Here is a 23,758-nt window from a genome sequence, read left to right on the forward strand (position 1 = left end):
AACAAAATCAGAAAATTCATCCTTACCCACACTGTGGAAAGCCATGCATGTCTGTAATTTTGGGCTATACAGTCAAACTGGAACACACAACTGAAGAGTCCACATGCAAGAAACAGCAATCTTCAGTAGCGAAGGGAAACTGAGGACAACACCAACCCAGCTGCTGTTTACCACTAGATTCCAGTTTTACTCAGTTGATTAAAGTCAGTATTTTTCAACTGTACCAGGTCATGCTTGCTGCATAAATTGTTTTTTTATATAGTTTCGTCAATATAATATGGACTGAAAAGAGCTTGGAGTATGTTATTATATAATGCTTTGTAATGAGATATTCAAAATAACTATTTATCAATACCGTAAATAAAAATACAGTTATGCAGTTCAATATTTATTTCACAACGTCCCGCAGTTGCTCAAGTGAACAATGATGTTTCTTTCCTCAATGAGAAAGTTAGGGCCAGATTTTCATGGAATCCTTCTTGAAAATGCCGGGCATGGCCCAAATGCAGAGGTCATGCCCCCATTTCTGACAGATCCCATTTTTGTAGGTATGGGCAAAGGCATGATTCACACAGGAAGGAAGCCTGAACTTAGCATGGCCATTTGACCTCAGTGCTGAATTCAAACAAACTCCATTTTGGCCATTGCAAGGGCCTTAAGTGCAGTGTGTGAGTCACTAAGTCACGGAGTAGATGTAATCACTCTTGAATGGTGAATGAAATCTGTTTAACTGTCTTTTTAAATCTCCCACCGTTTAAACTTAAAAAAATACTGCCTGACCTTGTAATAATTGTTGAAAAGAAACTTCTGCTGGATTGTTTTGATTGACAGGCCAGCTGGTGTAGCACCTGTTCCTGCAGTATTTTGTTGAAATTTCCATAAAGGTTATGTCATTATGCAACTTGGCTGAGCTTCAAAACCTACAATTATCTCAAAAGGGGCTTCTGAGTTCACAGCTTGATTGACAGCTTGAAGAGTATTAAAAGATTAGCTGTTTTTGATGTGGGGTATGAATAGAAGTTTGTTTGTTTCTATAAGAGATTAACCACTTGAGATTTAAAAGGTTTGAATGGGCTCCTTGAAGGGAAGATTTTTTCACTATCAACTGTGTAGAGTGAGGGCTCTCTTTAGATTTTTATAAGTTTATTTTATTTATCTCCACATGGCTCCTGAGGTCTGCCCTTGATAGATACTGAGTGAGTTGGCATTGAGTAGGTATGGAGGGTGTGCCAGGTCATGGCAGTGGGTGTGTGGGGGCTTGCATTGGCATTGATTGGCATGCAGGGTGCATAAGGAGTAGGTGACGGGTAAGGACTAGAGGGCATAATTATTTTTAATACAGAACCAAGCCAAGCCTTATAAGCAGCTTGTCTCTGTACTCTCCCACCCCCTGGGCCTCCTAGGATCTATTTTGGGAGTCGGCTGGCCCAATCCAATCCTGCAACCATCTCCTCGGAGAGAAAATTGATGTGACGGGGTGCTTTAAACCAAGGCAGGTCTGCCGAGTCTGGAAACTTCTTGATTTAAACAACCTGCCTTGGCAGCAAAAATCGAGTAAAATTGTTATTTCATGTAATTTAAACTAAAAAGGTAAAACATGCAAAAATCATGCTAAACAATGGGCGGAGTCGTCCCAGATTTGCATTATGTGCGGTAGCGGGTGGGAGAAACGTTTTACCCACCAGCCGCAATGACAGTTTCTCACTCCATATCCTCCCAATCCCGCCGCATTAATTATGCATTCCAGAGCAACACATCATTTCGATGGAGGGCGGGCTCTCATTCACCCGCCACGCCATCACCTCACCGCTTCATCACACGGGGCGCCATATTTAATGTGCAGCCATGCACACACCTCTCAGTGCTCCCAGCGCAGGACCGTTGCACTGAAGGCTTGGCCCCGAAAGGCAAGAAGACTACAGCCCCCCCCCCGGTTTAATGATGCATCCCTCGAGTGCCTTTTGGATGCAGTGCAGGCCCACCATAACGTCCTCTATCCCCGCTCTGGCCGCAGGAGGGACAGCAACATCACTAACCCAGCATGGGAGGCAGTGGCAGCAGTGGTCAGCACCAATGCCCTGCAAAAGAGGACAGCCACCCAGCGCCACGACAGGATGAATGGTCTCATCCATTCCACCAGGGTGAGTCACTCTTCTCATCACTCTCAACTCACACGCTCACATCTCCATCAGACTCATATCCTCTTGAGCTCGCGTCATCAACCTGACCATGTCCCCATTTAGCAGACAAACATTCCACGCAGTGCCATGTATCCTCTTCACACTCTATCTGTTTTCATGCAGAAGAAGCAGGCTCACAACAGCAGGGAGAGGTCCCAGACTGGGGCTGGAGTGGCCCACGTTAGTCTCCTCATTCACTTTGAGGAGCCATTGCGCTGACTGGTCAGGGTATGGACCCTACCTGCGTTGACATTGAGGTCAACGGCAAACACCCTTGTGAGCATCCTGCCCCACATTATCCCTCTCTCAACACGACTGTGAGCGCTCTCTCTCCTGCTTTTGGCTCTGCTGCCATGCACTAATTATCTCTACTTTGCTTCACAGGGAGCTCTGCCAAGCAACCGACACCCTCAGCCACCCTGGCCCTCAGCTCCATCCAGGTCTTCACCTCCAGCCAAGAGGACTCCTCCTCCATTGAAGAGCTGGAAATAAACAACCTGTAAGACACATCACAGCGCTTATCCATAGCCTGCACCATAGCGCAGAGACACACACACACCTCGGTGGGACCTAGATCTAGAGCAGGCTCGAGTTCACAATCTGGTGGTCACCACAAGGACACGTGTCCGCTGCAGGAGGAGGCAGGTTCAGCTGAGCTCCCTGGCACTCGGAGGACTGCTGGGGAAGAGGCATCTGTGAGGTCCGAGTCAGATGTTGGACCTCTGGATTTGGCCTGCCAACTCATCCTGGAGAGTCAGCAGAAGGCAGGGAAACATCATGCAGAGCTGTTGGAAGCCCTCAACAGAGTGGCATGCAAGTCAGAATAATGCATCCGCCCGCTCTCTGATGAAGTGGTGCCCACTTGTGCACATATGGAGGTCTCCATAGGAAGGATGGCAGATGCCATGGAGACCCTGGTCCAGCAGAACGTGGAGATGTGTACAGACCGGCACTCCATCGTGGTAGCCATTGGTGAGTTCCTGTAGTGGCAACGCAAGCAGCGCTTCTTCCCCTCAAGTAGTCAGGCAGGGGCCCTTGATCACCTGAAGGGAGTTGGAGTGGCAGCTAGACACCCCTTGGTCATCCACTCAGGAATCTCAGAGGCTATCCGTTTTCTCCGAGTCCCCTTTGCCTGTGACCCCTTCAACCTCGTCCTCTGTCGTCTCAGAGGGAGCAGCCGGCCCACAGGAGGACAGCCAAAGCAAGCCGGGGCCCCCAATGCCTTGGGTCTCCAGAGGACCCATGCCGAAGGCATCAGAGGCAACAGGCCCAATTTTTGCACAGCCTGTCTCCACCCCTGCTGCGGATTCAGGGCAGCAACTAGATGTCTAAGGCGTTCAAAAGTTAAGAAATTCTGATCACAGTTGGCTGCATGGCTGAACACATTTTGTCACTTTACAACCTGGAAATATATTCACTTTCACTGAATAATGTGTCACGATGTTGTTCAGTTTCATTGAAGGCTTCACAACTCCTCCCACTGCATCCCCCTCCTCTCCCGCCAACTAACAGTTCAGCTGCACACAGTCGGCCTACGAGTGATTCTGGAGGGAGAAGTGTGTGTGTGGCGGGGCCTGTCAGCCTCGTGCAAGCACTCTCCCACACACACAGACCTTTCCTCCATCACATTCATCTCAATATCCTGAGCATTTTGAATGCTGCCTTCTGGAGTTCATTTTCAATTGTCCATTTGACCTGACCTGCATCTCCGCCCACCCATTGATCACACTCCCATGCAGCACCTGACCTCACTCACCATGATTCTCGTTTCACTTCGATTTAGCCAGCATGGTATTAATACAGTTTTTCTTTCACTTCCCCATCCTTTCCCCTCCCCCGGTCACCCATTTCCTTTGCCCCATCACTGTCGACCCCCCCAGCATCACGTTCTACCAGCCACAACCCTTTTCTTTCGGGGATGGCCAGGTGAACGTGCACGTTCCCTTCCTTCCTGAAAATCCACATTAACTTCCCCGACCTCCTCCTTCCCACCCCCAGGGTCCGTGTCTGCCTCCGAGTCCCCACCAACCACCCTCACCATCCCTTCTACCAATACCATCACACCCTCACCCTCCCACCCTACCGCCTCACTCTGCCCTCGGTCATTCTCACCATTCGCTTGGACCATGCCCACCCTCAGCTTGTTCCCCAGGAGGCAGTCATGGGCTCATCAGAGCCCTCCCTTACACATTCACTTGGACATCCTCCGGACTCCTTACCTCCTTGGAACTCCTTCCCCCCTTGGAACTCCTGCCCTGCACCCGGAACTCCTTCCCCATGCTCCCCCAGACTGCCCCCACCAACTGGACTCCCCTCCCGCCTTAGTCCTTTTCCCATTCCTTACTCCTTTAGGTATCCTACTTCTTCCTCCAGCCTTACTCCTTCCCCCTTCCTGACTCATTCCTCCACGATTACATCTTCCTCCCCCCTCCGGACTCCTTCCCCTCTCTGCACTCCTTCCCCTACACCTTCTACCCCCCTTACACCTACCTCCCCAGTTGCCCCCTTCTCCCCCATTACGCACTCATCCACCCCGCCAACCTCTCCCCCCGATATCTTCATTCCCCCCCTCCCAACCTCAACCGCCCCCGACACCTTCGTTCCCCCCTCCTGATCTCATTCCCGACACCTTCATTCCCCTCTCCCTTCCTCATTTTCCCCCGACACCTCTTCCACTCCCAGTCAACCCTAGACCTTACTCTCCCACCCCGGGGCACATCGTCCTCTCCCAAACACAGCTGGACCTTCCCCAGCACCCCCTCGACCGTCATCTTTTGTGAGCAGACCTTCAACGGTGACTTTCCACCTTCCGTGTGCTGTTTCACAGCGGAGCCATGTCCATGAGAATCCACCCAGCATGCCACGTACGTCCCTCCACGGTTGCTGTCGGGCTCCAGCATCTCCTGCTCCTCGGATGTCTGCGATATGAGCAAGGCCCTGGCAGTAAGTCCTGGCTTCTGCACGTCACACATCTCAAGATCTTCACCGGCGTGTTTTCCCACCCAACATGAGCAGACAATCCGATGTGGGTGGACAATTTGACGTGGGTGGACAATCCAGCGTGGCGGGGATGATTTTGGCCGGCTGGCCTTATAATGAAATGCAGATGTATTACAATGAGGTTCCCGATGTCTGATGGTGGGAAATGAGGCCTGCCATTGACAGGTAGAGCAAACTGGTTTCACAACGTCATGAAACCAATTTTTGGCCTTCTCGTCATATTACCTGTTCACACCGCCAAACACACCCGACGCCAGTGGGCACGGAAAATTCTGCCCAATATTTCAGTTTACTTGTAGGTTACTCATCGACAGTTCTTATAGAAGCCAGGTGCTTTATGAATATTTCCTTCTTTATTTTGGTGGAGCTTGATCTTAAGGTCTCATTGAAGCATATAGCATAATTACCAGTTAATAATTCCACATTGAAAATATATGCCTTGAAATTGTGCTGTGTAATATTAGCAGCAACCAAGTGTAAGTGGATTAATGCCAGTATTAATACAGCAGACGAAGAATTTCCATCTGAATGTGTTAGTGCTTCCTTTACTAATACTGCACTATGTGGTTTCAGTTCCAGAGAATAATGAATAGCCAGGAGTGATTACAGTTCAGTAATCTAATTCAAGGGACCATACTTGTGTCAAGAACATCAGCAGCCAAACTCAAATCATTAATAACTTTCATACAAACCCTTGAAATCTCTCCCAGCTATCTATTTGAATATCTAGAATGCTATAAATATGCGCATCTTCATGAGTGTTGCCTATCATATTTAGGCATCTTCTTATTTCGTATACTTTCACCTGATAGAGCAATTTGAAAACAGAAACTGAACCAATTTATATAAAAGGAAAAAAATGAGCCAATCAAATCAATCATAAAAGCATTTTAATTCCCTTCTGCCACAACAAATCAGAACTCAGCAGGTATGGGAAAAAAATGATAAACACCAGTACCAAAAACGCAAATCGTTTATCAAACACCTCACATCGGTCATGGGCAACAGGAAGTGGGATGGTGCAATTTGTAAGGACTGTGAAGTTGAGGAGCAGTCCTGCTCCATCTAGATCCACAAGAATGCATTTTAATTTTTTAAAAAATCGTACTTTTCGTTGATGGTCAGACCTTAGGCCACAAAGATTGATGTAAAATCCTGCTCATCAGAGGCAAATTTCCTGAAGAAGTCCCTCAACAGGAGTTTGCCACTCATGCAAGATGCCCAACACCTATATAAGGCAACCACATGACACACCTAAGAAAATGACAGTAGCTAAACTCTCACACAGATTAGGCATGGGCCATTTTACCGCTAAATCTGTCAGTGTTGCTAAATTGCTCCCAATCCTCAGGCTTAACATATTTTCTGGCAACCATACAAGCCATTTCCTTTGATCTAATGCAACCTTTCACTTTTTTTTCTTAGCCTCAAAAAAACTCCCAACAGGTTTGTCAAACATGATTTCCCTTTCATAAATCCATGTTGACTGCCCCATCATTCCGTGATCTATTGTGATATCCTTTAAAATAGATTCTAACATTTTCCCTACTACTGATGTCAAATTAACAGGTCGGAAGTTCTCTGTTTTCTCTCTCCCTAAATAGTGGGGTTACATTTGCTATTTTCCAGTCTGCAGGAACCTTTCCAGAACCTACAGAATTTTGAAAGATAATCACCAATGCATCCATTATCTCTCCAGCCACCTCCTTTAGCACTCTGGGATGTAGCTCATCTGGTCCAGAGAATTTATCAACCTTCAATCCCATTAATTTTTCAAGTACTACCTCTTTATTAATACTCATTTCTTTCAGTTCCTCATTTTCACAAGTCCCTTGGTTCCGTAGAATTTCTAGGAGATTTTCTGTATCCATGAGGACAGACACTAAGTAATTGTTTAGTTTCTCCACCATTTCCCTATTCTCCATTATAAATTCTCCTGTCTTCACCTATAATGGTCCCACATTTGACCTTGCTAATCTTTTCCTTTTTACATACCTAAAGAAGCTTTTACAGTCTGCCTTTAAGTTTTTTGCTAGCTTGCATTCATTTTCTCTTTTCCCTTTCTTTATCAGTTTCTTAGTCATCCTTTGCTGGATTCTAAATTGCTCCCAATCCTCGGCTTTAGCACTTTTTCTGGCAACCTTATAAGCCTTTTCCTTTGGTCTAATGTAATCTTTCACTTTTTTTGTTAGCCACAGCTGATTCACCTTTTCTGTTGGGTTTTTGTGTCTTAGAGGAATGTGCATTTGCTGGAGACCATGTTATACTTCTTTAAATGCTAGCCATTACATGACTACTGTCAAATATTTTTATGTATATTCCCAATCCATCATCGCCAGCTTGCCCTTCATGCCTTCATAATTTCCTTCGTTTGGATGTAAGACCCTAGTTTCAGAATGGACCATGTCACTTTCAAACTTAATGTAAAATGCTATCATATTATGGTGTTATGGCACATCCGATGGTAAATGCTGGGCTGTTCAATCCCAGAGGGAAACTTGAGACAACTGCCACACTTGTTTTGCAATTTGTATAAATTTCAAGATGCGTGCCTTGGATTCAGTAATAATAAGACCACCAGGTCTTATAAGTTTCTTACAAAACTAAATTAAACCTTTATTAATAAAAGAAATGATTTTTAATACATACATAGATCTACAAATTACTATTATGATAACTTTTAAATCTCCTAATTAATCTAACTCCCAGTTACACTTTCATTAAGGCAACAGTAAGACACAGATTTTAAAAGATCCAGGCAAAGAAACATGATACCCTGAACAATCCAATTCAAAGTGAGTTTTCTTAACTTCAGTCCATTGTAGACAGCAGCTTGAGGCTTAGATGCTGAAGGCGTTTCACACTTGTTAGTTCTTAGAATGCCTACCCTTACAAATAGCCTTCACTCTTTTATCCATATTTTCCCCTTTGAATGCAAATTCCCATTGTTTCACTATGTCTTTGGACTTTACCTTTCTAATAATAAAAATCTCTCATAGTACTAATTTTACCAGTAATCTTTGGGAAAAACAAACACACTGGCCAGGATCTTTGGGTTGGCATGCTGGGGCAGGCCCTGCTCTCTTATGTGTAAAATGACGCGTGGTGAAGTCAGGCATGCGTCCTGATATCATCGCACGTCATTCAGATCTTCAAGTTCGGCAGGCACACACAGGAGTTGGCCGTGCATCCACTGAACTATCAAAGGTCTATTAAGGCCATTTAAATATCAATTGGAATACTTAACTGAGCTGTCCATCCAACCTTAAGGTGGTGGGCAGGAGAAGATCCCAGCTGGCCTTCGCATTTATCATGAAACCTCATCCACGGGCGGGATGAGGTTTCATGAAGGCTTTTAAACTTAAATAAAAATTTTAAATAAAATTCATAGACATGTCCCAGCTCATGTGACACTGTCACATGTGGGGACATGTCCTAAAATTTTTTTTTTCTTTGTTTAAATTTTTAAAAATCAAACTAACCTCCCTGAGGCAGCTCTGTGCCTCAGAGAGATTTCTGCGCTCTTTCGCGCGCTTCCGGGTACGCGTTACCCTGGGTGGGCCTTAATTGGCCCGCCCATATAAAACGGTGGCGCACAGCTGATCACGGGCGGCAATCAGCTGCGTGCCCACCCGTGCCCGCTCCCGTTCCCGCCCAGCCCCCCTGATGGGGAGAAAATTCTCCCCATTGTTTCTGAACTCCACTTGGCAAGGGACTCATTTCACCCCTCCTTTGAAACAACCTAGCCTGGTTTATTTAAATATGCAAATGTCCTTTTACACCTTACATTCTAAACTTCCCCCATATTTACCTACTTAACATTTCAAACCTAGCTTTATCTTTTGTTACATCAAAGCCTCCAGACCAGCTACCTTTAATCCAATTAAGTCCCACACACACACACACACACATATAGACACAGATACAAACTATATTGCAATAAATTCCAATAACACTATATCTTCCTGACAATGGTCACTATTTCCTAAAGGCTCCTTTACAGCGAGGTTATTAATTAGCCATTTCTCCTTACATAATGCTAATTTTAAAACAGTCCGATCTCTAGTTGGCTCTTCAATACAATGCTCCAGAAACCCATCTTGTACAGTCTAGGAATTCATCCTCCACAGCATGAGTGCCAATTGGGTTTACCCCAATCTATATGTAAACTGAATTTGCCCATTATTGCTGTATTACCCATGTTACATGTAGCTCTCATTTCCTGATTTATACCATGCCCAACATTACCACTAGAGTTTGGTGGCCCAGAAATAACTCCCATCAATGTTTGCTGCCCCTTGCTGTTTCTTAGCTCCACCCAAACTGATCCTATAACTTGATCCTTTGATCTAAGATCCTCTCTCACTAATGCACCGATCCCATCCCTTATTAACAGTGCTATTCCACCTCCTTTACCTTTTTGCCTATCCTTCCTAAATATCCTTGAATATTCAGTTCCCAGTCTTGGCCACCCAGTAATCATATTTCCATAATGGCGATTAAATCATACCCATTTACCTCTATTTATGCCTTCAAGTCATCTACTTTGTTGTGCACATTCAGATAGAGTGCCCTTAACTTTGTCTTTTTAATATTATCCTGTATTCTAATCCTATTTGATGCATAAGAGCTTCTGCCCTGGACATACCACTATTGGAGTCTCCCTTCTGAAACTACCTTTCGACCATCCAAGATTGTTCCAGCTCAAAGGCCTAGTGCCCACACCCCACTGATAATTTATTAATAAGGCTCAAAATGTACCAGGTCTCATACCAGCACTATTTGCCCACCAGTCAATCAGTATGGTCAGCCAGTCGACAACCTGAGGGTTAAAATCAGCTGTGAGTGGCCTATGTAGGAGAGCAATGGCAGTCCTCAGTGCCCTCTTCCCAATTTGGAACTTGAGAACTAAAGATGTGTTCTTAACTGCAGAAATAGTTCAGCATAATTCTGTTACAGAAGATTCTTGGACTGAAGATTTTAAGCTTGGTATAATTCATCAATCCTACTTTTTGGATTCAGCTGGTGAGGGTGAAGATAAAATAACTGAATGGATGGAGAATCCAATCAATCAAATTAGACACAGGCCTACACATACAGAGCCGGAGGCTAAAATACAGTCACACTGGAGCTTAGGAAGTTGGAGAATTATTTCAAATCAAATTATTTGGTACGTTTGGTGATCATTATCGCTATAATTACCTGGCAGTTGGTGCACTAATGATTATATATTACATATTATCGGAAAATGTTATTATCTTACATTGAATGATCCAAGATATTATTAATGACAATAATTAATACAAAGATCAGAACATTACTTATAATGACTAATTTATAACTGGAGTGGTTTAGGCACTAAACAGAGCATGAGGCACATTAAAAAGCTCATATTGCTTACTACTTCATTCACTACAGCCTGTTAAATGGGATTATCTTTTCTGGTGCAGAATTACTGTAAACGCAATAAAATACATAAGGCATCTTACATTTTTAATATTATAAAAGTCTGTTCCAATGCAATTACCATTTTTGTCGTCAAAAACTGTACAAATTAGCGACTGAATATTTTAAAAGACATAAATTGCAAACAGTCCAAAAATTGCAAGAAGTCTAATGATATTCCCAATGATTAATTTACATTAAAAATGGAAGACTGTTAAGTGCAAGGTTCTTCTAAAGAATGTTATTACCAAAAATATGGACTATACAATAAAAGTGAATTTCTTAAAGAATTATTCAAAATGAATGTCCTCTAAAATCAGTGTGTGGAGCAAACATAAAAGTTTTATTATTGAAAATTAGTTAGCTTAACATCTGTCATTGGGAAAATGTTGGAGTATACTATAAAGAATGTAATAGCAGAACATTTAGAAATACATAATCTAATCAAGCACAGTCAGCATGGCTTAATGAAAGGGAAATCATGCCTGACAAATTTGTTAGAATTCTTTGAGGAGGTAACAAGCAGGATAGATAAAGGGAAACCAGTAGATGTAATATATTTGGATTTCCAAAAGAACTTTGATGAGGTGCCTCATATAAGGCTGCTTAATAAGAGCCCATAGTGTTGGGGGTAGTATATTAGCATGGATAGGGGATTGGCTAACTAATAGAAGACAGAGGGCAGAATTTTACAGCAGCGGGATTTTACACTCCTGCTGAAGTCAATAGGGTTTATAATGGCTCGCCACACTTTACAGCCCCCCCCCTGCCGAAACGGGGCCATAAAATTCTGCCCAGAGAGTTGTGATGAGGGGGACATTTTTGGAATGGCAACCTGTAACTAGTGGAGGGCCACGGGGATCAGTGCTGTGACCTCAAATATTTACAATATATATGAATGACTTAGATGAGGGAAGTGAATGAACTATCACCAAGTTTGCGGATGACACAAAAATAGGTGGGAAGGCAAGTGGTGAGGATGACACAAGGAGTCTACAGAGGGATTATAGACAGGTTAAGTGAGTGGACCAAAACTTGGCAGATGGAATATAAGGGAGAATTTTCTCCCTGTCAGGCAGGCCGGTTGAGAGCGGACGCGGAGCCAATCGCCGCCCGCAATCAGCAGCGTGCCGCCATTTTACATCTTAATTGGCCCGCCCAACGTGACGCGCACCCGGTAGTGCTCAGTGCTACTTGTGCAGGCGGGGGGGGGAGGAGGGAAAGTCGGGGCCTGCGCTCTTTCGCGCACGCGCGCCTAAGAGGGCTGAAATCTCCCTGAGGCACAGATCTGCCTCAGGGAGATTAAGTTCATATTGAGAATTTTTTAAAAAGAAAGTCATTTTTACGCTTCAGCCTGCGGGGCGGGACGTGAAAACTCTCCCCATGATGTGGGAAAATGTGAGGCTATGCTCATTGGCGGGAAGAATAGAGGAGCTGAATATTATTTAAATGGAGAAAGACTGCAGAAAGCTGCAGCACAGGGGGATTTGGGAGTCCTTGTGCATGAATCCCAAAAAGGTAACGTATAAGTTCAGCAGGTAATAGGTAAGGCAAATGAAATATTGGCCTTTATTTCAAAGTGAATGGAGTATAAAAATGAGGAAGTCTTGCTAAAACTATACAAGGTACTAGTTAGACCACACCTAGAATACTGTGAACAGTTTTGGTTCCCTTATCTAAGGAATTGGAAGCAGTCTAGAGAAGGTTCACTAGGTTGATCCCGGGTATGGAGGAATTTTCCTATGAGGAGAGGTTGCGTAGGTTGGGCCTGTACTCATTGGAGTTTAGAAGAATGAGAGGTGACCTTATTGAAACATATAAGATTCTTAGGGGGCTTGACAGGGTATATGCTGAGAGGTTGATTCCCCTTGTGGGAGAATCTAACACCAGAGAGCATAATCTCAGAGTAAGAGGTTGCCCATTTAAAATAGAGATGAGGAGGAATTTCTTCTCTCAAAAGGTAGTGAATCTGTGGAATTCTTTACCGCAGAGGGCTGTAGAGGCTGTCGTTAAGTATATTCAAGGCGGAGATAGACAGGTTTTTAATCAGTAAGGGGAATCAAGGGTTATGGGGAAAAGGCAGGAAAGTGGAGTTGAGGATTATCAGATCAGCCATGATCTCAGTGAATGGCGACGCAGACTCGATGGGCCAAATGGCCTACTTCTGCTCCCACGTCTTATGGTCTTAAAGGCACTATATTTTGGGACTTAAGGAATTAAGTATTTGCATCCAAAGTTTCATATTTAATTAGATTCCCTTTATGAAGTTAAATGCTCCGTTTTTAAAAAATTCCTTCGCAGCACATGGGCAATACAATTGTTGCCCATCTCAGTTTGCCTTTAACTAGCGGTGGGTTTTCTTCTAAACTGCAGCAGTCATTGTGGTGAAGCTGCTTTCACAATGACACTGAATAATATTCCATCATAGTGATTGTTTGTACAACTAAGCAGGTTACTATGTTGGTTTTAGAGTCAACCCTGTGGTGTGGACTAGTGGAACTGAACCTGTTCAGGCTTGTATGGCAATCCCCAAATGGTAATTTTTACACCAGACCACACATTCCCAAATGTATTCAATTCAATTTTGAAATCTACCACAATGAGAACTTTTGAGGTTGCCGACCATAACTAATACATTGTTAGACCAACCGCCATTCCATTAGTGAACATATTACTTGTACACTGTCATTTTGTAATTCATTCAATGTTCCAAAGAAAAATCTTGCAAAGCAGTAATATTTTTTAATAGGTCATCATGTTTACTTTCCACACATAGTGCAATGATTTTACACCAAGAGCTCGGCCGAATAGAGTGAGTATTTCTAAAACAGGAAGTTAGTGTGAGTGGGAATTAGGTGCAGCAAGGAAGGAGATGCTAAGTAAATTAAAAGACTAAGGAAGTGTTCAATTATTTATCCACATTTTATTATTAAACCATATAGCAGATTAAGGAGCTGGTAAACCTTGCAAAATAATAGTGCATTGGCAATGTCGTGTTTTTATGATTATATAAAAGCACCAATCACTCATAAGGAATGGCGTAAACATGTTGTGGGTTCATCTGTTTAGACGAGGCACATAAGAGTATTTATACAAAGGCAAAAGTTTCAAGACATCAGCAGCAGGGCAACAGTGTCTGCTGTGTTCTGCTCACAAGCCGAATTGAAACTGAGGCTGGATCACATGATACACTTATCTTCTCATGATGGCATGCCGCTATCACTTAAAGGCATACTACAACATCCCCCTTTCGTTTTAAAGATAATTTCCCCCATTCCAAAGAAGTATAACTATTTACAATACATGTTCATGTTAAGTTACCATTACATAAGCGTAAAGAACTGATGAATCTATGAATCTCTAAAGCATAAAGGTAATCTGATAGTACACCCAGATCTTCAAATGGTAACCTCGTCTTGAGGTGTTTTTAATGGCTAACAGTGATCTGTGGGGATGTCAGTCTTGCATGTTGTTCCTGGTTGCATTTGGGATCTCGTCCTCGGTGCAATAGGACTGTACGGTGGTTGAGCAGCTGGAATGGATCTGATTTGTCCTCAGCTACCCTCACTCTCACGCCTTTGTGTGTAATGACTTCACAAGTCCTTGGTTCCAAGCAAATTCTTGTCACCTCAACTGGTTGCCATGTGTCTGCTGTGGGATCCTGGATATGAATTTGTTGCCCCAACTGTAAACTTGGCACTTCTGTGCACACATTTTTATCGTACACATTCGTCATCTTCTCTTGCAGTTTTAAAAGTTGCTCTCTAGCTTCTGAGAGGGGTAAAGGCAATTTCTAAGGGAAGGCAATGACGTAGTGGTATTGTCGTTGGACTAGCAACCCAGAGACCCAGGGTAATGCTCTGGGGACCCGGGTTCAAATCCTGCCATAGCAGATGGTGGAACTTGAATTCACTAAAAACCTTGGGTTAAAAGTCTAATGATGACCTTGAAACGATTGTTGTAAAAACCCATCTGGTTCACTATCTCCTTTAGGAGATCTGTCGTCCTCACTGGGTCTGTGGCTCCAGATCTGCAGTAATGTGGTTCGTTCTTAAATGCCCTCTGAAATGGCCTAGCAAGCCAATCAGTTGTATCAAACCACTACAAAGCCTCAATAAAGGAATGAGACCGGATGGACCACCCGGCATCAACATAGGCACTGGAAACGACAACTGCAAATTCAGTCCTGTCAACCCTGCAAAGTCCTCTTTACTAACATCTGGGGGCTAGTGCCAAAACTGGGAGAGCTGTCTTATGGACTAGTGAAGCAACATCCTGACATAGTCATCCTCACGGAATCATATCTTACAGGTAATGTCCCAGACACCACTGGCAGGACAATCCCAGCAGAGATGACGGCACAGTGGTCTACAGTCATGAAGGAGTTGCCCTGGGAGTTCTCAACATCGACTCCGATCCATAAAGTCTCATGGTATCAGGTCAAACATGGGCAAGGAAACCTCCTGCTGATTACCACATACTGTCATCCCTCAGCTGATGAATCAGAGCTCCTCCATATTGAACACCACTTGGAGGAAGCACTGAGGGTGGCATGAGCACATAATGCACTCTGGCTGGGAGATGTCCATCACCAAGAGTGGCTTAGTGGCACACCTGCAGGCTGAGTCCAAAAGGACATAGCTGCTAGACTGGGTCTGCAGTAGGTGGTGAGGGAACCAACAAGAGGTAAAAACGTACTTGACCTCATCCTCACCAACCTGCCTGGCGCAGATGTATCTGTCCATGACAGTATCGGTAGGAGTGACCACCGCACAGTCGTTGTGGAGACGAAGTCCCGACTTCACATTGAGGATACCCTCCATCGTTTTGTGTGGCACTACCACCGTACTAAACGGGATAGATTTCAAACAGATCTAGCAACTGAAGACTGGGCATCCATGAGCTGCTGTGGGCCATCAGCAGCTGCAGAATTGTACTCAAACACAATCTTTAACCTCATGGCCCAGCATATCCCCCACTCTACCATTAGCACCAAGCCAGAGGATCAATCCTGGTACATTGAAGAGTGCAGGAGGGCATGCCAGGAGCAGCACCAGGCATAACTAAAAATGAGGTATCAACCTGGTGAAGTTACAATATTGGACTATGTGTGTGCCAAACAGCATAAGCAGCAAATGATAGAGCTAAGTGATCCCACAACCAACGGATTAGATCTAAGCTCTGCAATCCTTCCACATTCAGCCATAAATGGTGGCAGACAATTAAACAACTCACTGGAGGAGGAGGCTCCAAAAATATGCCCATCCTCAATGATGGGGGAGCCCAGCACATCAGTGCAAAAAATAAGGCTCAAGCATTTGATACAATCTTCAGCCAGAAGTGCTAAATGGATGATCCATCTCGGCCTCCTCCGGAGATCCCCAGCATCACAGATCCCAGTCTTCAGCCAATTCTATTCACTCCACATGATATCAAGAAACGGCTGAAGGCACTGGGTAGTGCAAAGGCTAAGGGCCCTGACAATATTCCGGCAATACTACTGAAGACTTGTGTTCCAGAACTGCCGCGCCCCTATCCAAGCTGTTCCAGTACAGCTACAATACTGGCATCTACCTGGCAATATGGAAAATTGCCCAGGTATGTCCCGTACACAAAAAGCAGGACAAATCCAACCCGGCCAATTAGTGCTCCATCAACTAACCTTCAGTCATCAGTAAAGTAATGGAAGGGGTCATCAGCAGTGCTATCAAGCTTCACTTGCTTAGCAACAACCTGCTCACTGACGCCCAGTTTGGGTTCCGTCAGGGCCACTCAGCTCCTGACCTAATTGCAGCCTTGGTTCAAACATGGACAAAAGACCTGAACTCCCAAGGTGAGGTGAAAGTAACTGCCCTTGACATTAAGGCCACATTTGACCGAGCGTAGCATCAAGGAGCCCTAGCAAAACTGGAGTCAATGGGAATCGGGGAAAACTCTCCACCGGTTGGAGTCATACCTAGCACAAAGGAAGATGGTTATGGTTGTTGGAGGTCTGTCATTTCAGCTCCAGGACATCACTTCAGGTGTTCCTCAAGGTAGTGCCCTCGGCCAAACCATCTTCAGCTGCTTCCTTCTTTCCATCATAAGGTCAGGAGTGGGGATGTTCGCTGACGATTGCACAATCTTCAGCACCATTCGCGATTCCTCAGATACTGAAGCAGTCCATGTCCAAATTCAGCAAGATCTGGACAATATCCAGGCTTAGTCTGACAAGTGGCAAATAACATTCATGCCACACAATTGCCAGGCAATGACCATCTCCAACAAGAGAGAACCTAACAATCACCCCTTGACATTCAATGGCATTACTATCACTGAATCCCGCACTATCAACATCCTGGGGGTTGCCATTGACCAGAAATTGAACTGGACTAGCCATGTACTGTGGCTATAAGAGCAACTCAGAGGCTAGGAATCCTGTGACGAGTAACTCACCTCCTGACTCCCCAAGGCCTGTCCACCATCTACAAGCATAAGTCAGGAGTATGATGGAATACCCCCTACTTGACTGGATGAGTGCAGCTCCCACAACACTCATGAAACTTGACACCATCCAGGGCAAAGCAGCCCACTTGATTGGTGCCACATCCACAAACATTCACTCCCTCCACCACAGACATACAGCAGCAGCAGTCTGTACTATCCACAAGATGCAATGCAGGAAGTCACTAAGGCTCCTTAGGCAGCACCTTCCAAACCCACGACCACTACCATCTAGAAAGACAAGGGCAGCAGATAGATGGGAACACTGCCACCTGGAAGTCCCCTCCAAGTCACTCACCATCCTGACTTGGAAATTTATCACTGTTGCTGGGTCAAAATCCTGGAACTTCCTTCCTAACAGCGCTGCGGGTGTACCCACACCGCATGGACTGCTGCGGTTCAAGAAGGCAGCTCACCACCACCTTCTCAAGGGCAACTAGGGATGGGCAATAAATGCTGACCCAGCCAGCAAAGCCCACATCCCATGAATGAATAAAAAAAGAATAAGCAAGCATAGATAAATTGCTACGCACTGGTCTGCCAAACATAAGCTCTGCTGGTGAAGGAATAGTTGCACTTAAACATGTCACTCTCAGATGTAACATTGCAATATGTAGATCTTGCTTGGCCTGTATGCTATGAGAATTAGGGGTTTCACTGTGTAAATCATTCATTCAACTATGTTGTTAGATCCAGGGTAATGAGGAAAAGTGTGATCGATATTCCACTTCTCACACATATTCTGAAATGGCTTACTGATAAATTGCAGACTGTTATCTGTAATGATCTCTCTAGGCATACCTAATAAACTGAAAATGCACTATGAGTGTATATGACAGTAGGCTTGACATATTGTGCAATTGTCAAATAATGGGGTACTTGGTAAAGTAGTCAATGATGATGATGAAGTCAGTGCCGAGGACATGAAAGAGGTCAAATGTGATTTTGGACCAAGGATCAGTATGAACTTCATACGGAATCAATGGTGCTTTTTGCTGACTTGACATATGCCTTGAGGACAATACCTCGACTTCAGTGTCACTGTTCATACACAGCCAATAGACCGTCTCTCTTGCCAGTCTTCTCATCTAATCTATGCCCATGTATAAATGATAAAGTTGTTGAAGAATATTAGGTCACAAAGATTCTGGTATATGACCTGCCTGCCTTTAAAAACGACTCCCTGGGAAATACCTAGCTTATCCCAGTAAGGCCAAAATAGTCTTGTGTTTGTGGACATGTTGAATTGAATAAGGCCATCCTTCAATTATGGTTCTCCACAGTTTCTGTAGTGAAGAACCTTTTGCCATTTCTGTTTGTGGCTGCTGACATTTGTGTCGCACAAAATGGAACAGATCAATTGACGGACATGCATTCTCCTACAAGGGTAACATTGCAGCTCTCTTCAAATTGCCAAATTTGTTGAAACATTCTGCTTTTTTGATGTTAGGTGTCATGAACTGAGGTTTATTTGCCACATGAGATCCGACTGATTCCATGTACTGTTACTAATGCGAGTTCACAGCATGCCGGTAGACCTACGATTGCTGGACCTTCAGTTTCCATGATGTAGAACATCTGTGACACCCAGGAGGATTGATTGTACTTGCACTCCAGGACTATCAAACCTGCACATGGAATTAGTGAACCGTTGTACGCCGAAAGTTGTGCAATACTTGGTTTCGCCATGGCCTTCCAAGAATGTGGATTCATGTCTTTTAGAATTCACAGAGGTAAGATGTTGGCACTTGCCCCTGTCTCAATCTTGGCCAATAATGAGTAGTTACCAACTTTCTTGGGACAGATAATTTGAATCTTGGCAAACACTTTAGATGGTCTGACGATGTCTAAGTTTTCCACAAGATTGACCCCATGAAACGTGTGTTCGCCGCTCTTTGTCACGTTCTGCACATCATTGTCATTTTCTGTTTTGTCAATCACCCTACGTATATGTTTCTGATGGGATACCGGATGGTCATTCTTATTGCTTGAAAGTACCCATTGTGTATGGTCTGTTTGGATCAGTGTATGGTCTGTTTGGATCAGTGCACGGCTCTTTGTATTTGCATCAGTCTTTGTTCTAGCACCCTGCCGCTGCCAATGGCCCTTTCTGCCATATACCATAGAGAATTGCTGGAAAGCTGAGCTTTTCCTTGGAGTATGCAGAAGGCCACACCTTCCACATGCCTTGCCTGGTTTAGGTGTTCTGGTAAGTGCATCAATAATTAGGATTGTACTTTGGACCTGTAAGCATTGTCGACCTGCGAGGATCGCTTTGTACATATGTCCATCCTTGAGTTGCTCTTTGATGCTATTCATTTTGGGCTTGTTGAGCAGATCTTTCTGGAATGTTTCCATGGGAGTGGATGCGATGACCAACTCAGCAATTCTGTCTGCTAGTTCTGCGCTTGAAAAATCACAGTGTGCACCCTTTTCTCTGCATCTGCTGACAAAGTGGTCTATGGGTTCTGTAGGCTGTTGTTGAAATGACATGAACTCTAGTCGATGATGATGGAAGTTTAACCTGATTCTGAACTGGTCTTCTAAGGTAGTCCATATCTTGTGGGAATCCTTTAGCTCTTCTGCTGTTAATCCTGATGTGTTCAGCCTGTGCAGATCTTCATTCCCAATTGCTAGGTGAATTTTAATGGATTGCTTGTCTGGTTCAGATACACCTGAATCAAGAAATCAGGGCTGTGTACGCTGTTTAAACATTCTGAATTGGATAGTGGGTCAGCTACATCCCAATTCAAACTGGGGAATTCTGACATTCTGCCAATATCCCTTTGACCTTCCCCCTTGGTTTATTTAATTTATTGTTTGGCAACTCTCGAAGCCACCCGTTTTAATCACAACCATCTCCGGCCTGATTTTATGATGGTTTTGTTTGTTTTTCTTTTTGTTTGACTCTGCCTCACTCGCTATCGATCCAGCCCACACCCTGTCTGCCACCTTTCCCGACTGAGTTAACCCAGTGCTGGTCCTCTCAACGTGCTGTCCCACTCACTGAACTGACTGGCTCTGCACTGCAATCTCACCAAGACGGATCAGTCTGCTCACCAGCTCTTTACTTGAGCACTATCCCAGCCTGTGTTTTCAAAGCTTTTCTGCGCAGTGACCACGCTGCAATTTCAGCACTCTCTGAGGCTGCGGCTTCACCGCGGTCTGTCTAAAACGGCAAGGGTCATCTCATGACATATAGCATGATCTAAGACTGTTCACCATGTTGTACCTGTACTCAATCTTGTTGTCACGCTGTTTGACCACCACCGCACACCATGTTGTGTTTTAACAATGATATAAAACACCTATCACTTATAAGGGATTGGGTAAACATTTTAGACTCACTCTAAAAAGACCACTCGGCCCATCGTGTCCGCGGCGGCTAACAAAGAACTGACTACACTAATCCCATTTTCCAGTGTTTGGCAACGCAAGTGAATATCTAAATACTTCTTAAATGTTACGAGAGTTTCTGACTCAACCACCCTTTCAGGCAGTGAGTTCCAAACTCCCACCCCCCTCTGGGTGAAAAAATTTCTCCTCAATTCCCCTCTTAGCCTTCTACCCTTTACCTTAAATATATACCCCCTGGTTATTGACCCCTCTACTAATGGAAAAAGTGCCTTCCTATCCACCCTATCTATGCCCTTCATAATCTTATACACCTCTATCAGGTCCCCTCTCAACCTTCGTTGTTCCAAGGAAAACAACCCCAGCCTATCCAATCTTTCCTTATAGCTCAGACCCCCCTCCAGCCCAGGCAACATCCTGGTAAATCTCCACTGCACCCTCTCCAGTCCAATCACATCCTTCCTATAATGTGGTGACCAGAACTGCACACAGCACTCCAGTTGTGGCCTAACCAGCGATTTATACAGTTCCAGCTTAACCTCGCTGCCCTTGTATTTTACACAACAGCTAATAAAGGCAAGTATCCCATTTGCCTTCTTAACCACCTTATCTACCTGCCCTGCTACCTTCTTGGGTCTATGGATATGCACACCAAGGTCCTTCTGGTCTTCAGTACTTTCCAGGGTCCTACTATTCATAGTGTTATCCCTTGCCTTGTTAGCCCTCCCCAAGGACATTACTTCACACTTTTCTGGGTTGAATTCCATTTGCCACTGCTCTGGCCACCTGACCAGTCCATTGATATCCTCCTGAAGTTTACGGCTATCCTCCTCACTACAGACCACCATACCAATTTTCGTGTCATCCGTGAACTTCTTGGTCATACCCCCTACATTTAAGTCCAAATCATTTATGTACCACAAACAGCAAGGGTCCCAGCACAGAGCTCTGCGGAACCCCACTGGAAACAGACTTCCAGTCACAGAAACATCCATCTACCATCACCCTTTGCTTACTGCCTCTCAGCCAATTTTGGTTCCAACGTGCCACTTTGCCTTGGATCCCACGAGCTTTTGAACAGTCTGCCACGAGGGACCTTATCAAAAGCCTTGCTAAAGTCCATGTAGACCGCATCAAATGCATTACCCTCGTCAACACTCCTGGTTACATCCCCAAAAAATTAGTTCAAATTTGTCAAACGTGACCTTCCCTGAACAATGTTGTGGGTTCATTTATTTAGACTAGACGCACAAGAGCATTTATACAAAGATAGAAATCTTGAAGAAATAGCTGTGTCTGCTGTTAGCTGATCACAGGCTGAAATGAAACTGAGGCTGCATCACATGACACATTTCCATTCTTGTGATGGCATGCTGCTATCCCTTAAAGGCAGATTACAACAGGCAAGGGCAGAATCTTAACTGGAGGTTTTACGTAAGTAAACAAAAACTGAGATCAACAATGCCTCAGTTGGTAGCACTTGCACCTATGAGTCACAAGGTTGTGGGCTCAAGCCCCACTGCAGGCCTTGGGCACAAAAATCTAGGCTGACACTCAAGTGCAGCACTGAGGGACTGCTGCACAATTGGGCATAGTGTCTTTCAGACGAGATGTTAAACCAAGGCACCATCTGCTTTCTCAGTTGGACATAAAAGATCCCATCACACTATTTAAAAAAAAAAACAGGCCATTATTCCTAGTGTCCTGACCAATATTTATCCCTCAAACAATACCACAAAAACAGATCATCAGGTCATTATCATATTGCTGTTTATGGAAGCTTGTTGTGTTCAAATTGGCTGCAATGCTTGAAGAATTAGAACAATGGCTATACTTCAAAAGTATTTCATTGACTGAGGTTGTGAAGGGTACAAAGTCTTTCTCCTTTCTTTGACAATATAGGTAAAATAAACTGAACAATAATACTCACTAAATGAATTAAAATTAAATCCACCTTGATACCTGCAATAAGCATTAAAAGGTGAATCAACTAACATTGGAGATAAATAAATACCCTCTCTGCAATAAATAGACACAAAAAAGATAATGTCAGCACAATGTGTTGGAAGTGCAGAATGTGGCATTGGTGCACAACAGGGCTGTCCTTGACCAGGCCTGTGTAAATTGTTGATGTCTTGAGTCACTTGGCCCAGAGTTAGAGCTTGAGCACAAGTTAGAGGCAATGATCTATAACAGCAGAGGGAGTAAAATAACTAGACAATTACAGTCAGTGTGGGAAAACTTCTAGAGACCATAATTTGGGAAAAAAGTAATTTCACTTATAAAGATGTGGTATTAATTTAATGATATATAACACAGATTTGTTAAAGGCAAGTTGAGAAAGGAGGAGTAGTAGCAATATTGATAAGACATAGTTAAAAGCAGTAGAAAGAAAAGGTTTGGTTTCAATAGGGGTGAATAGACAATAGAAACTCAATGAGTAGAATGAAGGAACAGTAAAGAATGAAAGATTCTGGTAAGTTATCTACATATCTCCAGACTGTAGCAATGTATTAGGGTGGTTGGGGTTACATAAATACAGAGATCAAGGAAGGGTGTAGCAACAATTTAAACAATCATGGTCAATAAATGAAAAGAGACAGTATCAAGCTTTGCCTGGCATTGAAAGAAATTGTGGCACTTAAAAGGAAGTATTTAAGAAGAAGATAACAGTAGAGAGAAGACAATTTGATTGACTTGCAAAATGAATCCAGAAAGGAATATTCTATGTTAAGTAATTACTAGAAGGCGCACTGGGAAACTGTGCCATCATGCCACTTCCTAAGCTGATAAAAGTGCCTACAGTATTATCAATGCAGTTCTGACTTTCACATTTTTTTTATGAGTTTGCCCCAGATCAAAAAGTCAACTCACCAGTAAACTATGCTGTTCAGATTGCAGGAGATGGCCAGGAAAAGGTTTTGATGCAGCCAATGCTCTGTCAAATTCCCACAGGGCTCTCTCTCTCTCTGTCTTTCTCTCTTCAAGGACTAAGCTGCCTTGTCAAATGCAGAAGGCTAAGCAGTCAGGTATCAGCTTTTTGTAGAACAGAGCTATGCTAGCTCATGTGGCAACCTCAGAAGAGCATGGGGAATATAACGTTTGCCATTTGTCAAATTGTTGAAATCATAAACCAGCTTTACATGTGAAGTCTTGGTGGTGGTGCAGGGTCTTGACAAGTTTAGCCCATAGTATATGATATCCTAAGCTATCAGAGCCATCAGTGTCCATATCATTTCAGATTAAACAGTCAAAAATTTTTAGTACAGTATAGACAATCCTTTCCAGTGGAGGAT

At 44.0% G+C, this 23,758-nt stretch overlaps 1 protein-coding gene across 3 annotated transcripts in view; it reads right to left on the reverse strand.

The window, feature by feature from the left end:
- Window positions 1–23,758, reverse strand: part of vsnl1a (visinin-like 1a) — a 147,812-nt gene that overhangs the window by 98,826 nt on the left and 25,228 nt on the right. The gene's annotated exons all lie outside the window — the stretch shown is intronic.

The sequence above is a fragment of the Cetorhinus maximus genome, chromosome 5, assembly GCF_964194155.1.
Source record: "Cetorhinus maximus chromosome 5, sCetMax3.hap1.1, whole genome shotgun sequence".
Lineage (NCBI taxonomy): Eukaryota > Metazoa > Chordata > Chondrichthyes > Lamniformes > Cetorhinidae > Cetorhinus > Cetorhinus maximus.